The following is a 14,389-nucleotide window of genomic DNA, read 5'->3' as shown; positions in this document are numbered from 1 at the left end:
AGAAGCCTCTTGAGTACTGTTGGATGCAGCTTGAATTCCATTCAGACTCTGAGAAATCATATTGACTTGCTGAGTCAATATTTTATTCTGAGCCAATATGGCATTCAGAGTATCAATCTCAAGAACTCCCTTCTTCATAGGCGTCCCATTATTCACAGGATTCCTTTCAGAAGTGTACATGAACTGGTTATTTGCAACCATGTCAATGAGTTCTTGAGCTTCTGCAGGCGTTTTCTTTAGGTGAATGGATCCACATGCAGAGGTATCCAATGACATCTTAGATAACTCAGACAGACCATCATAGAATATATCCAGGATGGTCCATTTTGAAAGCATGTCAGAAGGACACTTTTTGGTCAGTCCTTTGTATCTCTCCCAAATTTCATAGAGGGATTCACCTTCTTTCTGTCTGAAGGTTTGAACATCCACTCTAAGCTTGCTCAGCTTTTGAGGAGGAAAGAACTTGGCTAGGAAAGCCTTGACTAGCTTATCCCAAGAGTTCAGGCTATCCTTAGGTTGAGAGTCCAACCATACTCTAGCTCTGTTTCTTACAGCAAAAGGGAAAAGCATGAGCCTGTAGACTTCAGGATCTACTCCATTAGTCTTAACAGTATCACATATCTGCAAGAATTCAGTTAAGAACTGAAAAAGATCTTCAGATGGAAGTCCATGAAACTTGCAGTTCTGCTGCATCAGAGAAACTAATTGAGGTTTCAGCTCAAAGTTGTTTGCTCCAATGGCAGGAATGGAGATGCTTCTTCCATGTAAATTGGAATTAGGTACAGTAAAGTCACCAAGCATTCTCCTTGCATTATTGTTGTTGGGTTCGGCTGCCATCTCCTTTACTTGTTCGAAATTTTCAATAAGGTTTTCTCTGGATTGTTGTAATTTAGCTTCTCTTAGTTTCCTCTTCAGAGTCCTTTCAGGTTCTGGATCAGCTTCAACAAGAATGCCTTTTTCTTTGTCCCTGCTCATAAGAAAGAGAAGAGAAAAAGAAAAGAAGAGGAATCCTCTATGTCACAGTAAAGAGGTTCCTTATTGTTAGTAGAAGAAGAGAAGAAGAAGAAAAAATTCGAACACAGATAGAAGAGGGGGGTTCAAATTTGGTGAGTGATGTGAGGAAGAGATGTTAGTAGATGAATAAATAAATAGAATAAGATGAGAGAGGGAGAGGGTTTTCGAAAATAATTTTTGAAAAAGAGTTAGTAATTTTCGAAAATAGTTTTTGAAAAATGTTAGTAATTTTCGAAAATTAAGATTTAGAAATTGAAATAATTAGTTAATTAAAAAGAAATTTCGAAAAAGGGGGAAGATATTTTTGAAAATTAGAGAGAGAGAGTTAGTTAGGTAGTTTTGAAAAAGATAGGAAACAAACAAAAAGTTAGTTAGTTAGTTGAAACAAATTTTGAAAATCAATTTTGAAAAGATAAGAAGATAGGAAGTTAGAAAAGATATTTTGAAATCAAATTTTTGAAAAAGATAAGATAAGAAGATATTTTTGAAAAGATATGATAAAAATTAGTTTTTTGAAAAAGGATTTGATTTTTAAAATCACAATTAATGACTTGATTCACAAGAAATCACAAGATATGATTCTAGAACTTAAAGTTTGAATCTTTCTTAACAAGCAAGTAACAAACTTAAAATTTTTGAATCAAAACATTAATTGTTATTGTTATTTTCGAAAATTTGATACAAAAATAAGAAAAAGATTTTTGAAAAATATTTTTAAAATTTTCGAAAATAACTAAGAAAAATGAAAAAGATTTGATTTTTGAAAAAGATTTTGAAAAAGATAAGATTTTCAAATTGAAAATTTGATTTGACTCATAAAAATAACTAGATTTTAAAAATTTTTGAAAAAGTCAAATCTAATTTTCGAAATTTTGAGAGAGAAAAAGGGAAAAATAATTTTTTTTATTTTTGAATTTTTAATGAAGAGAGAGAAAAACAAAAAAAATGATGCAATGCATGAAAGTTATGGATCAAAACAATGAATGCATGCAAGAATGCTATGAATGTCAAGATGAACACCAAGAACACTATGAAGATCATGATGAACATCAAGAACACATTTTTGAAAAATGTTTAATGCAAAGAAAACATGCAAGACACCAAACTTAGAATTCTTTAATGCTTAGGCACTAAGAATTCAAGAATGCATATGAAAAACAAGAAAAGACACAAAACATGCAAATGCAAAGATCAAACAAGAAGACTTACCAAGAACAACTTGAAGATCATGAAGAACACTATGAATGCATGATTTTTTCGAAAAAATGCAAGATGCACATGCAATTGACACCAAACTTATAACATGACTCAAGACTCAAACAAGAACACCAAAAATATTTTTGATTTTTATGATTTTCTAATTTTTTTTGTATTTTTTCGAAAATTATTTGAAAAAGAAAAATAAGGATTTCAAAATTTTTAATATGAATTTCAGGAATCTTATGCTCTTTAGTCTGAAGCTCCAATTAAAGGGTCAGGCATGGCTTAATAGCCAGCCAAGCTTTAGCATGTAACAGGTAGATCATGAACAGCAGTAGGTGGATTAGCACCAATTAGCTTGCTCTTGATAACAAATTGGAAGCCTCAGTCCAAATGAATTTAGACATGGCTTTACAGCCAGCCAGGCTTCACATGCTTCATGAAACACTAGAATTCATTCTTAAAAATTTTGAATAAAATTATAAAATTTTTGAAAACATTTTTATTTTAAAATTTTTTTCGAAAACAAAGAAGAAAATTTTGAAAGATTTTTGAAAAATTTTTGAAAACATAACAAAAAGAAAATTACCTAATCTGAGCAACAAGATGAACCGTCAGTTGTCCAAACTCGAACAATCCCCGGCAACGGCGCCAAAAACTTGGTGCGCAGAAATTGTGATTACACTTTGATTATGTAAAATTCATTGCTCTTTCTTTTCTTGGTAATGGTGCCAAAACATGATGCCAATACCATGGTTCACAACTTCGCACAACTAACCAGCAAGTGCACTGGGTCGTCCAAGTAATACCTTACGTGAGTAAGGGTCGAATCCCACGGAGATTGTTGGTATGAAGCAAGCTATGGTCACCTTGTAAATCTCAGTCAGGCGGATATAAAATAATTATAGAGTTTTCGAAAATAATTAATAAAAGAAGGATAAAAATACTTATGTAATTCATTGGTTAGAATTTCAGATAAGCGTGTAGAGATGCTTTCGTTCCTCTGAATCTCTGCTTTCCTGCTATCTTCATCCAATCACTCTTACTCCTTTCCATGGCTGGCTTTATGTAATGCATCACCATTGTCAATGGCTACTTTCGGTCTACTCTCAGGAAAATGATCCAAATGCCCTGTCACGGCACGGCTAATCGTCTGGAGGCATCACCCTTGTCAATGGTTACATCCTATCCTCTCAGTGAAAGTGGTCAACGCACCCTGTCACGGCACGGCTATTCATCTGTCGGTTCTCGATCATGCTGGAATAGGATTTACTATCCTTTTGCGTCTGTCACTACGCCCAGCAATCGCGAGTTTGAAGCTCATCACAGTCATTCAATCATTGAATTCTACTCGGAATACCACAGACAAGGTTTAGACTTTCTGGATTCTCTTGAATGCCGCCATCATTCTAGCTTACACCACGAAGATTTCGGTTAAGAGATCTAAGAGATACTCATTCAATCTAATGTAGAACGGAAGTGGTTGTCAGGCACGCGTTCATAGGGAATGATGATGATTGTCACGTTCATCAGATTCAGGTTGAAGTGCGAATGAATATCTTAGAAGCGAAATAAGATGAATTGAATAGAAAACAGTAGTACTTTGCATTAATCTTTGAGGAACAGCAGAGCTCCACACCTTAATCTATGGAGTGTAGAAGCTCTACCGTTGAAAATACATAAGTGAAGTTCCAGGCATGGCCAAGAGGCCAGCCCCTCTGATCTAAGAACCAGGCGTCCAAAGATGTCTAATACAATAGTAAAAGGTCCTATTTATAATAAACTAGCTACTAGGGTTTACAGAAGTAAGTAATTGATGCATGAATCCACTTCCGGGGCCCACTTGGTGTGTGCTTGGGCTGAGCTTGAGTGTTACATGTGTAGAGGTCATTCCTGGAGTTGAACGCCAGTTTTGGTGCCAGTTTGGGCGTTGAACTCCACTTTGCAACTTGTTTCTAGCGCTGGACGCCAGAATTGGGCAGAGAACTGGCATTGAACGCCAGTTTGCGTCATCTAAGCTTGGGCAAAGTATGGACTATTATACATTGCTGGAAATCCCTGGATGTCTACTTTCCAACGCAATTGAAAGCGCGCCATTTCGAGTTCTGTAGCTCCAGAAAATCCACTTTGAGTGCAGGGAGGTCAGAATCCAACAGCATCAGCAGTCCTTCTTCAACCTCTGAATCTGATTTTTGCTCAAGTCCCTCAATTTCAGTCAGAAAATACCTGAAATCACAGAAAAACACACAAACTCATAGTAAAGTCCAGAAATGTGAATTTAACATAAAAACTAATGAAAACATCCCTAAAAGTAACTAGATTCTACTAAAAACATACTAAAAACAATGCCAAAAAGCGTATAAATTATCCGCTCATCACTAGACATCCAAGGCTTTAAACAAGAGGATGATGAATCCCTTTATAATGCCTGGGAGAGGTACAGAGGGATGCTAAGGAAATGTCCCTCTGAAATGTTTTCAAAGTGGGTGCAATTAGACATCTTCTACTATGGGCTTACACAAAGAGCTCAGATATCTCTAGACCACTCAGCTGGTGGATCTATACACATGAGAAAAACTATTGAAGAGGTGCAAGAGCTTATTGATATAGTTGCTAGAAATCAGCATATGTACATAAGTAGTGGGTCCTCTATAAAAGAAGAAGCCAAAGCAATGTCTACTGAACTTGGTCCTCCAGAACAAGTTGTTGAACTCAATCAACAATTGTGTTTTCTAACAAAACAGCTAGCAGAATTCAAGGAGATGCTACAAGACACTAAAAATGCTAATAAAAATATGGAGGCACAATTGAATCAGACAAAACAGCAGTTATCAAAGCAGATAACAGAAGAGTGCTAGGCAGTTCAGTTAAGAAGTGGCAAAATATTAAATACCTCGCTTCAGAGCAGAAGAAAGCCAAGAAAAGAATAACTGACAGAGGATGAGCAAAATATTATCCAAAATCCCTCTGAGGACAGTAAGAGCCCAGAGAGGAATAACTCTGGTGTTCAAACTCCAGAAAAGGATGCAAAATTGGCGTTAAACGCCCATCCCATGCGCAGTTCTGGCATTCAAACGCTAGAAACAGGCAAGGAGCTGGCGTCAAACGCCCAATGGAAGCTCAGTTCTGGCGTTCAAACGCCAGAAACAAGTAGGAAGTTGGCGTCCAATGCCAATCAAGCTTCTAACCCTGACATTCAAACGCTAGTGAGGGATCAGACACACACAAGTGCTGATAACAACTCCTCTAAAAAGGCTTCTCCAACCACCTCTGTAGGAAATAAACCTGCAGCAATCAAGGTTGAGAAATACAAAGCCAAGATGCCTTATCGTCAAAAACTCCGCCAAGAGGAGCAGGATAAGCAATTTTTCTGCTTTGCAGACTATCTTAGGACTCTTGAAATAAAGATTCTGTTTGTAGAGGCACTTGAGCAAATACCCTCTTATGCCAAGTTCATGAAAGAGATCTTGAGTCATAAGAAGGATTGGAGAGAAACTGAAAGAGTTCTCCTCATTGAAGAATGCAGTGCAGTCATTCTGAAAAGCTTCCCAGAAAAGCTTAAAGATCCCGGGAGCTTTATGATACCATGCATATTAGAGGATAATTGCACCAAGACAGCTTTATGTGATCTTGGGGCAAGCATCAACGTAATACCTGCATCCACTATCAGAAAGCTTGGTTTAACTGAAGAAGTCAAACCAACCCAGATATGTCTCCAACTTGCTGATGGCTCCATTAAATACCCATCAGGCATGATTGAAGACATCATTGTCAGGGTTGAGCCATTCACCTTCCCCACTGACTTTGTAGTGCTGGAAATGGAGGAGCACAAGAGTGCTACTCTCATTCTAGGAAGACCTTTCCTAGCAACTGGACGAACTCTCATTGATGTCCAAAACGGGGAAGTAACCCTGAGAGTCAATGAGGATGAGTTTAAGTTGAATGCTGTCAAAGCCATACAGCATCCATACACACCAAAAGACTGCATGAAAGTTGATTTTATTGACTCTTTGGTAGAGGAGATCAACATGGTTGAGAGTCTCGAATCAGAGCTAGAAGACATCTTTAAAGATGTTCAGCCTGATCTGGAGGATTCAGAGGAATTGAATGAGTCTCTGAAACTTCCTCAGGAAGAGGAAAAACCTCTTAAACCTGAGCTTAAACCATTACCACCATCCCTGAAATATACATTTTTGGGAGAAGGTGACACTTTTCCGGTGATCATAAGCTCTGCTTTAAATCCCCTGGAAGAGGAAACGCTACTTCAAGTGCTAAGGACACACAAGACAGCTCTTGGGTGGTCCATAAGTGATCTTAAGGGCATCAGCCCAGCAAGATGCATGCACAAGATCCTATTGGAGGACGATGCTAAGCCAGTGGTTCAACCACAAAGGAGGCTAAATCCAGCCATGAAGGAAGTGGTGCAGAAAGAGGTCACCAAGTTACTGGAGGCTGGGATTATTTATCCTATTTCTGATAGCCCCTGGGTGAGCCCTATCCAAGTTGTCCCAAAAAAAGGAGGCATGACAGTGGTTCATAATGAAAAAAATGAACTAGTTCCTACAAGAACAGTTACAGGGTGGCACATGTGTATTGACTACAGAAGGCTCAATACAGCCACAAGAAAGGATCATTTTCCTTTACCATTCATAGACCAGATGCTAGAAAGACTAGCAGGTCATGATTATTACTGCTTTTTGGATGGCTATTGATAAACCATTATTTTATGGTTTATATTGTGTTTAATTGTGCGGTTTTATCAAATCTCTACCCACTTATTCATATGATTAGCATGCATTTATAATTCTTTCCTAAAATTACTTCATGGTTGAAAACTTGCTTCCTAGAGACTTTTAATTTTATATTTTAATTCTCCTTTATTCCATTCGATGCCGTGATCTGTGTGTTAAGTGTCTTAGGCTTTATAGGGCATAAATGACTTGGAGATTAGAAAGGAAGCTTGCAAAAAAATGGAAGGAACACAAGAAATTAAGAAGATGACCAGTGAGAAGTGCCACGGACGCATGGCTCACGCGACCGCGCGGATTGGAAACTGCACAAGTGACGCGAAGGCGTGGACGATGCGCACGCGTGGCAAGGCAAAACGCTGGATGACGCGAACACCTGGATGACGCGATCGCATGACATGCGCGATTTGCAGAATCTGCAGAATTCGCTGGGGGCGATTTTGGGCCCTGTTTTGTCCCAGAAAAGCATATTAGAGCCGGGGAACATGCAGAGACCAAAAAAAAAGGAAAACATTCATTCCACATAATTTTTAGTTTTAGATCTGATTTTACCTCTCCTCTAGGTTTTCTCTCTACACATTCAAAGTTCTTAGGATTTTGTTTTTTTCGCTTTTGGGATTGGGATATTGAGAAGAGTTATTACCTCCGCCAAGACTTCATTATTCTAGTTTGTTTTCCTTACTTGTCTCTTACTCTTCCATGTCCTCAATTTATTCAGAATTATTATTGGATTATTTTTAGAATTTATTAATACAAGAACTATTTTTATTTTTAATTGATCTTTTGATTATTATCTATCATGTCTTTCTTTATTTCTCTTTATTATTTTGTGAAGTTTACATTCATAATGAGAGAGTAGTTCCATAACTTGATGGGGAGTTGATGAAAGGAAGACCTTGAGTTGGAATGCTCAAGAGAAAAATTGTAATTGGGTTTATTGTTGGATTGTCCTCTAGTCACTGACACTAATCCTTTCCAAGGGAGAGGATTGGAACTTGTGAATAGAAATAGCTTTCCAACTTGCTTGACTTTCCTCTACCTAGTAAGGGATAACTAAGCAGAACAACCTTCAATCATCAATTAATCTTGAGGGTACTCCAACAAGAATAGGGCTTCTAACTAATCTACTCCCGGTCAATGTTTTTATTTAAATTACATAAATTCCCTAATTTAATTTCCTATTTATCAACTCAACCCATTTTTGAAAACATCTTATTAATAAAATAGCATATCTTTCTGCAACCCGTTAGGAGACGACCTGGGATTCATACTCCCAGTATTTTAATTCTAATTTTTGTGACAACCCTTCTAAATTGATAAACGAAATTTCGGTTAGTTAAGGACTGTACTTACAACGTATCTCTTATAATAATTTCTTAACTTGCCAATTTCTGCCACGTCAGCTATTCAGGCTACAACCAAATTGCAGTAGATCCCCAGGATCAAGAGAAAACAGCATTCACATGTCCATCTGGAGTATTTGCCTACAGAAGGATGCCATTTGGGCTGTGTAATGCACCTGCAACCTTTCAGAGATGCATGCTCTCTATTTTCTCTGATATGGTGGAAAAATTTCTGGAAGTCTTCATGGATGACTTCTCAGTATATGGAGACTCATTCAGCTCCTGTCTTGATCACCTGACACTGGTTCTGAAAAGATGCCAAGAGACTAACCTGGTTTTAAACTGGGAAAAATGTCACTTTATGGTGACTGAAGGGATTGTCCTTGGGCACAAGATTTCGAACAAGGGAATAAAGGTGGATCAACCTAAGGTAGAGGTAATTGAAAAATTACCACCACCTGCCAATGTTAAGGCAATCAGAAGCTTTCTGGGGCATGCAGGATTCTATAGGAGGTTTATAAAGGATTTTTCAAAAATTGAAAAACCTCTGAGCAACCTGCTAGCTGCTGATACGCCATTTGTGTTTGACACAGAGTATCTGCAGGCGTTTGAAACTCTGAAAGCTAAGCTGGTTACAACACCAGTTATTTCTGTACCAGACTGGACATTACCATTCGAACTAATGTGTGATGCCAGTGACCATGCCATTGGTGCAGTATTGGGGCAGAGGCATGACAAGCTTCTGCATGTCATTTATTATGCTAGCTGTGTTTTAAATGATGCCCAGAAAAATTACACAACCACAGAAAAAGAATTACTTGCAGTGGTTTATGCCATTGACAAGTTTAGATCATACTTAGTAGGATCAAAAGTGATTGTGTACACTGACCATGCTGCTCTTAAATATCTACTTACAAAGCAGGATTCAAAACCAAGGCTCATAAGATGGGTGTTGCTTTTGCAAGAGTTTGATATAGAAATAAGAGACAGAAAAGGGACAGAAAACCAAGTGGCTGATCATCTGTCCCGGATAGAACCAGTAGAAGGGGCGTCCTTTCCCTCTATTGAGATCTCTGAAACCTTTCCGGATGAGCATTTGTTCGCCATTTAAGAAACACCATGGTTTGCAGACATTGCAAACTATAAAGCTACAAGGTTCATACCCAAGGAGTACAGCAGGCAACAAAAGAAAAAATTAATTACTGATGCAAAGTACTACTTGTGGGATGAACCCTATCTCTTTAAAAGATGTGCAGACGGAATAATCCGAAGGTGTGTGCCTAGAGAAGAAGCACAGAAGATCTTATGGCATTGCCATGGGTCACAATATGGAGGCCACTTCAAAGGTGAGCGAATAGCCACCAAGGTCCTCCAATGTGGCTTCTACTAGCCTACCCTCTATAGAGATTCCCGAGAGTTTGTACGTAACTGTGACAGTTACCAGAGAGCTGGTAATCTGCCTCATGGTTACGCCATGCCTCAACAAGGAATCTTGGAGATTGAGTTGTTTGATGTATGGGGTATTGACTTCATGGGGCCTTTCCCACCATCATACTCAAACACTTATATTCTGGTGGCAGTCGACTATGTATCCAAATGGGTAGAGGCCATTGCCACACCCACTAATGATACTAAGACAGTGCTGAAGTTCCTCCAGAAACATATCTTCAGCAGGTTTGGTGTCCCTAGAGCACTAATTAGTAATGGGGGCACTCACTTCTGCAATAAACAGCTTTACTCTGCTATGGTCCGGTATGGAATTAGTCACAAGGTGGCAACTCCATATCATCCACAGACAAACGGGCAAGCTGAAGTCTCTAATAAAGAACTAAAAAGAATCCTGGAACGGACTGTAAGTACCCGTAGACAGGATTGGGCGAGAAGCTTAGATGATGCTCTGTGGGCTTACAGAACAGCATTCAAGACTCCTATAGGGACCTCTCCATACCAGCTTGTGTATGGTAAGGCCAGCCATCTGCCCGTGGAACTGGAGCACAAAGCCTACTGGGCAACCAGATTCCTAAACTTTGATGCCAAATTAGCTGGAGAAAAAAGATTGCTCCAGCTGAATGAGCTAGACGAATTCAGACTCACTGCTTTCGAAAATGCCAAGCTTTACAAAGAGAAAGCAAAAAGGTGGCATAACAGAAAGCTGTCATCTAGAGTCTTTGAACCAGAACAGAAGGTTCTGCTGTTTAACTCTAGGCTCAGGCTATTCCCCGGGAAACTGAAATCCCGGTGGAGGGGACCATATGTGATTACAAGTGTGTCACTATATGGCTATATGGAACTTCAAGACATTGATTCTAATAAGAAGTTCATTGTTAATGGACAGAGAATCAAGCATTATCTTGAAGGCAATGTTGAGCAAGAATGCTCAAGGCTGAGGCTAGATTAAAAGATCAGCAAGGTCCAGCTAACGACAATAAAGAAGCGCTTGCTGGGAGGCAACCCAGCCATTAGCAAAGCTTTTTATTTATTTATTTTTTATACAAGTTTAATATAAATAATCTTCAAGGTAAAAAATCAATTGCATAAGTTCATAGGGTTACAGAAGGATTCAGAATACAAAACAGGGAGAAGGAGCTCACTGGCAAGAAAACACCAGTAAGAGGTATATTTGGGCGTTAAACGCCCAAAAGAAGCATTTACTAGGCATTTAACGCCAGTAAAGATACCTTTCTGGGCGTTTAACGCCATACCTGCAGCATCCTGGGCGTTCAGAAAAATGCCCAATGACGAAAGATTTCTGGCGTTTAACGCCAGCCAGAAGCAACAGCTGGGTGTTAAACGCCCAAAAGAGGCTATAGATGGGCGTTAAACGCCCAAAACAAGCAGCAGTTGAGCGTTTAACACCAGGATTATGGAGGGCAGGAAGTTTTTGTTCCCAACTTGATTTTTTTCAAAATTTCATATTTCCATCCATTTTTCTTGCATAAACATGTTCCTATACTTTCATTTTTCAAACTTTTTCCAAAAATATTTTTAAAATATCTTAATTCTAAAATTAAATCTTTCTCAATTCTTCTTCAACCTCTTCTCAAATCTTTTTCAAAACAAATCTATCTTTTTCAAATTTTTTTTTCAAACTCATCAATATCTTTTTCAAATCTTCACAATATTTTTAGAACAAATCTATCTTTTTCAAATATCTTTCATATCTTCTTAATTTTAAATTACATCTTTTCTTATCTTACTTATCTTTTCCAAATCACATTTTCTATCATATCTTTTTAAAAGATTTTCGAAAACCCACCCCCTCTCCCCTTTAAATCCTCGTTTGGCCTCCCCTCTCTCATCCATAAATTTGAACTTGGCTCTCCCTCTATCCCTCTCCTTTCTTTTTTTTTTTGCTTGAGGACAAGCAAACCTCTAAGTTTGGTGTGTTTATCCGTGATCACTAAGCCAATACCCACCAAGATCATGGCTCCTAAGGGAAAACAAACCAACTCAAGAGGCAAGAAAGAGAATATTCCAAAACCACTTTGGAATTAAGGGAAGTTCTTAACCAAAGAACATTCAGACCATTACTACAAAATAATGGGTCTAAGGTCAGTGATCCCGGAAGTTAAATTCGATCTGAAAGAAGACGAATATCCGGAGATCCAAGAGCAAATTCGAAACAGGAGCTGGGAAGTCCTAGCTAATCCTGAAACAAAGGTGGGAAGAAACCTGGTTCAGGAATTCTATTCTAATCTGTGGCAGACAGACAGGCAGAGAATAGTTGGAACCGCATTCTATGACTATCGAACTCTGGTCAGAGGGAAGATTGTTCACACCCACCCTGACAAAATAAGGGAGATCTTCAAGCTGCCTCAACTACAAGATGACCCAGACTCCTTTAATAGGAGAATGATGAGACCAAATCAGAGCTTGGACAAAATCCTAGAGGACATATGCCTCCCTGGAGCCAAATGGACAACCAACACAAAGGGTGTCCCAAACCAACTCAAAAGAGGAGATCTCAAACCAGTCGCCAGAGGCTGGCTGGACTTCATTGGGCGCTCTATACTGCCCACTAGCAACCGCTCTGAAGTCACCATCAAAAGAGCAGTGATGATTCATTGCATTATGCTGGAAAAAGAAGTGGAAGTTCATCAGCTGATTTCTTGTGAGCTTTACAAAATTGCAAACAAGAACTCCAAAGATGCCAAATTGGCTTATCCAAGCTTGATCTCCCTGTTATGTAAAGATGCTGGAGTAAAAATGGGAGTAGATGAGTATATTTTAGTTGAGCAACCAATCACCAAAAAGTCAATGGAAGAACAAGTGCAGGACGACCCCATCAAGAGGAGAGCACAGGAGTTCCTCCCGGAAATTCCTCAATTTGAATACTAGGGGCGCCTAGAAGCATCTATCACCAAGTTGCAAGAAGCTATTGATCAACTGAAGGAAAAACAGCAAAATCAAAACAGCATTCTCTACAAACTGCTTAGGGAACAAGAAGAGCAAGGGCGTGAACTGAAAGAACTGAAGCGCCAGAAGCTATCTCTTGAAGGGCCAAGCACCCCACAGACTAAAGAGGCATCTACCTCCCAAAGCAAAGGTTGTTGAGTCCTAACTCTGTGATAACCTTTTATCTATTTTAAGAGTATATGAGTATTAAAATTAGAGTCATTTGTCTTTATGTCTTTAGTTTTTTTTCTTTTATTGCTAAGTGTCTGCTTTTATGCCTAATTTATATTATTTCCATTAAATAATAAATAAAGATTAGAGTCTATGCCTTAAAGTTATGAACATCCTATGAATCCATCACCTTTCTTAAATGAAAAATGTTTTAATTACAAAAGGACAAGAAGTACATGGTTTCGAATTCATCCTTGAAATTAGTCTAATTATTTTGATGTGGTAACAATACTTTTTGTTTTCTGAATGAATGCTTGAACAGTGCATATGTCTTTTGAATTTGTTGTTTATGAATGTTAAATATGTTGGCTCTTGAAAGAATGATGAAAAGGAGAAATGTTATTGATAATCTGAAAAATCATAAAATTGATTCTTGAAGCAAGAAAAAGTAGTGAATACAAAAGCTTGCGGAAAAAAAAGGGGAAGAAAAATGGCAAAATAAAAAGAAAGAAAAAGAAAAAGCAAGCAGAAAAAGCCAATAGCTCTTTAAACCAAAAGGCAAGGGTAAAAAGGATCCAAGGCTTTGAGCATTAATGGATAGGAGGACCCGAAGGAATAAAATCCTGGACTAAGCGGCTAAAACAAGCTGTCCCTAACCATGTGCTTGTGGCGTGAAGGTGACAAGTGAAAAGCTTGAGACTGAGCGGTTAAAGTCGAGGTCCAAAGCAAAAAGAGTGTGCTTAAGAACTCTGGACACCTCTAATTGGGGACTTTAGCAAAGTTGAGTCACAATCTGAAAGGGTTCACCCAGTTATGTGTCTGTGGCATTTATGTATCCGGTGGTAATACCGGAAAACAAAGTGCTTAGGGCCACGGCCAAGACTCATAAAGTAGCTGTGTTCAAGAATCAACATACTGAACTAGGAGAATCAATAACACTATCTGAATTTTGAGTTCCTATAGATGCCAATCATTCTGAACTTCAATGGATTAAGTGAGCTGCCAAAATTGTTCAGAGGCAAAAAGCTACTAGTCCCGCTCATTTAATTGGAGCTAAGCTACATTGATATTTTGGAATTTATAGTATATTCTCTTCTTTTTATCCTATTTGATTTTCAATTGCTTGGGGACAAGCAACAATTTAAGTTTGGTGTTGTGATGAGTGGATAATTTATACGCTTTTTGGCATTGTTTTTACATAGTTTTTAGTATGATTTGATTAGTTTTTAGTATATTTTTATTAGTTTTTAAATAAAAATCACATTTCTGTACTTTACTATGAGTTTGTGTGTTTTTCTGTGATTTCAAGTATTTTAATAGTTTATACTTTGCCTGAGTTTAGACGATGAAAACTGGCGTTCAACGCCAGTTCTCTGCCCTATTCTGGCGTTAAACACCAGAAACAGGTTACAAGTTGGAGTTAAACGCCCAAAACAGGTTACAACCTGGCGTTTAAATCCAGAAACAACCTAGGCACGTGTAAAGCTCAAGTCTCAGCCCCAGCACACACCAAGTGGG

At 38.3% G+C, this 14,389-nt stretch overlaps 1 non-coding gene across 1 annotated transcript; it reads left to right on the top strand.

The window, feature by feature from the left end:
• Window positions 1-330: 330 nt before the first annotated feature.
• LOC148577945 (small nucleolar RNA R71) lies at window positions 331-438 on the top strand. The gene has a single exon (XR_015903932.1). It is a non-coding gene; the product is annotated as a small nucleolar RNA R71 (small nucleolar RNA).
• The last annotated feature ends 13,951 nt before the right edge of the window (window positions 439-14,389 follow it).

This window comes from Arachis ipaensis, chromosome B1 (assembly GCF_059453495.1).
Source record: "Arachis ipaensis isolate K30076 ecotype BB chromosome B1, ASM5945349v1, whole genome shotgun sequence".
Taxonomy (NCBI): Eukaryota; Viridiplantae; Streptophyta; class Magnoliopsida; order Fabales; family Fabaceae; genus Arachis; species Arachis ipaensis.
The sequence above is the reverse complement of the archived record's forward strand: the minus strand, read 5'-3'. Positions and strand labels throughout refer to the sequence as shown.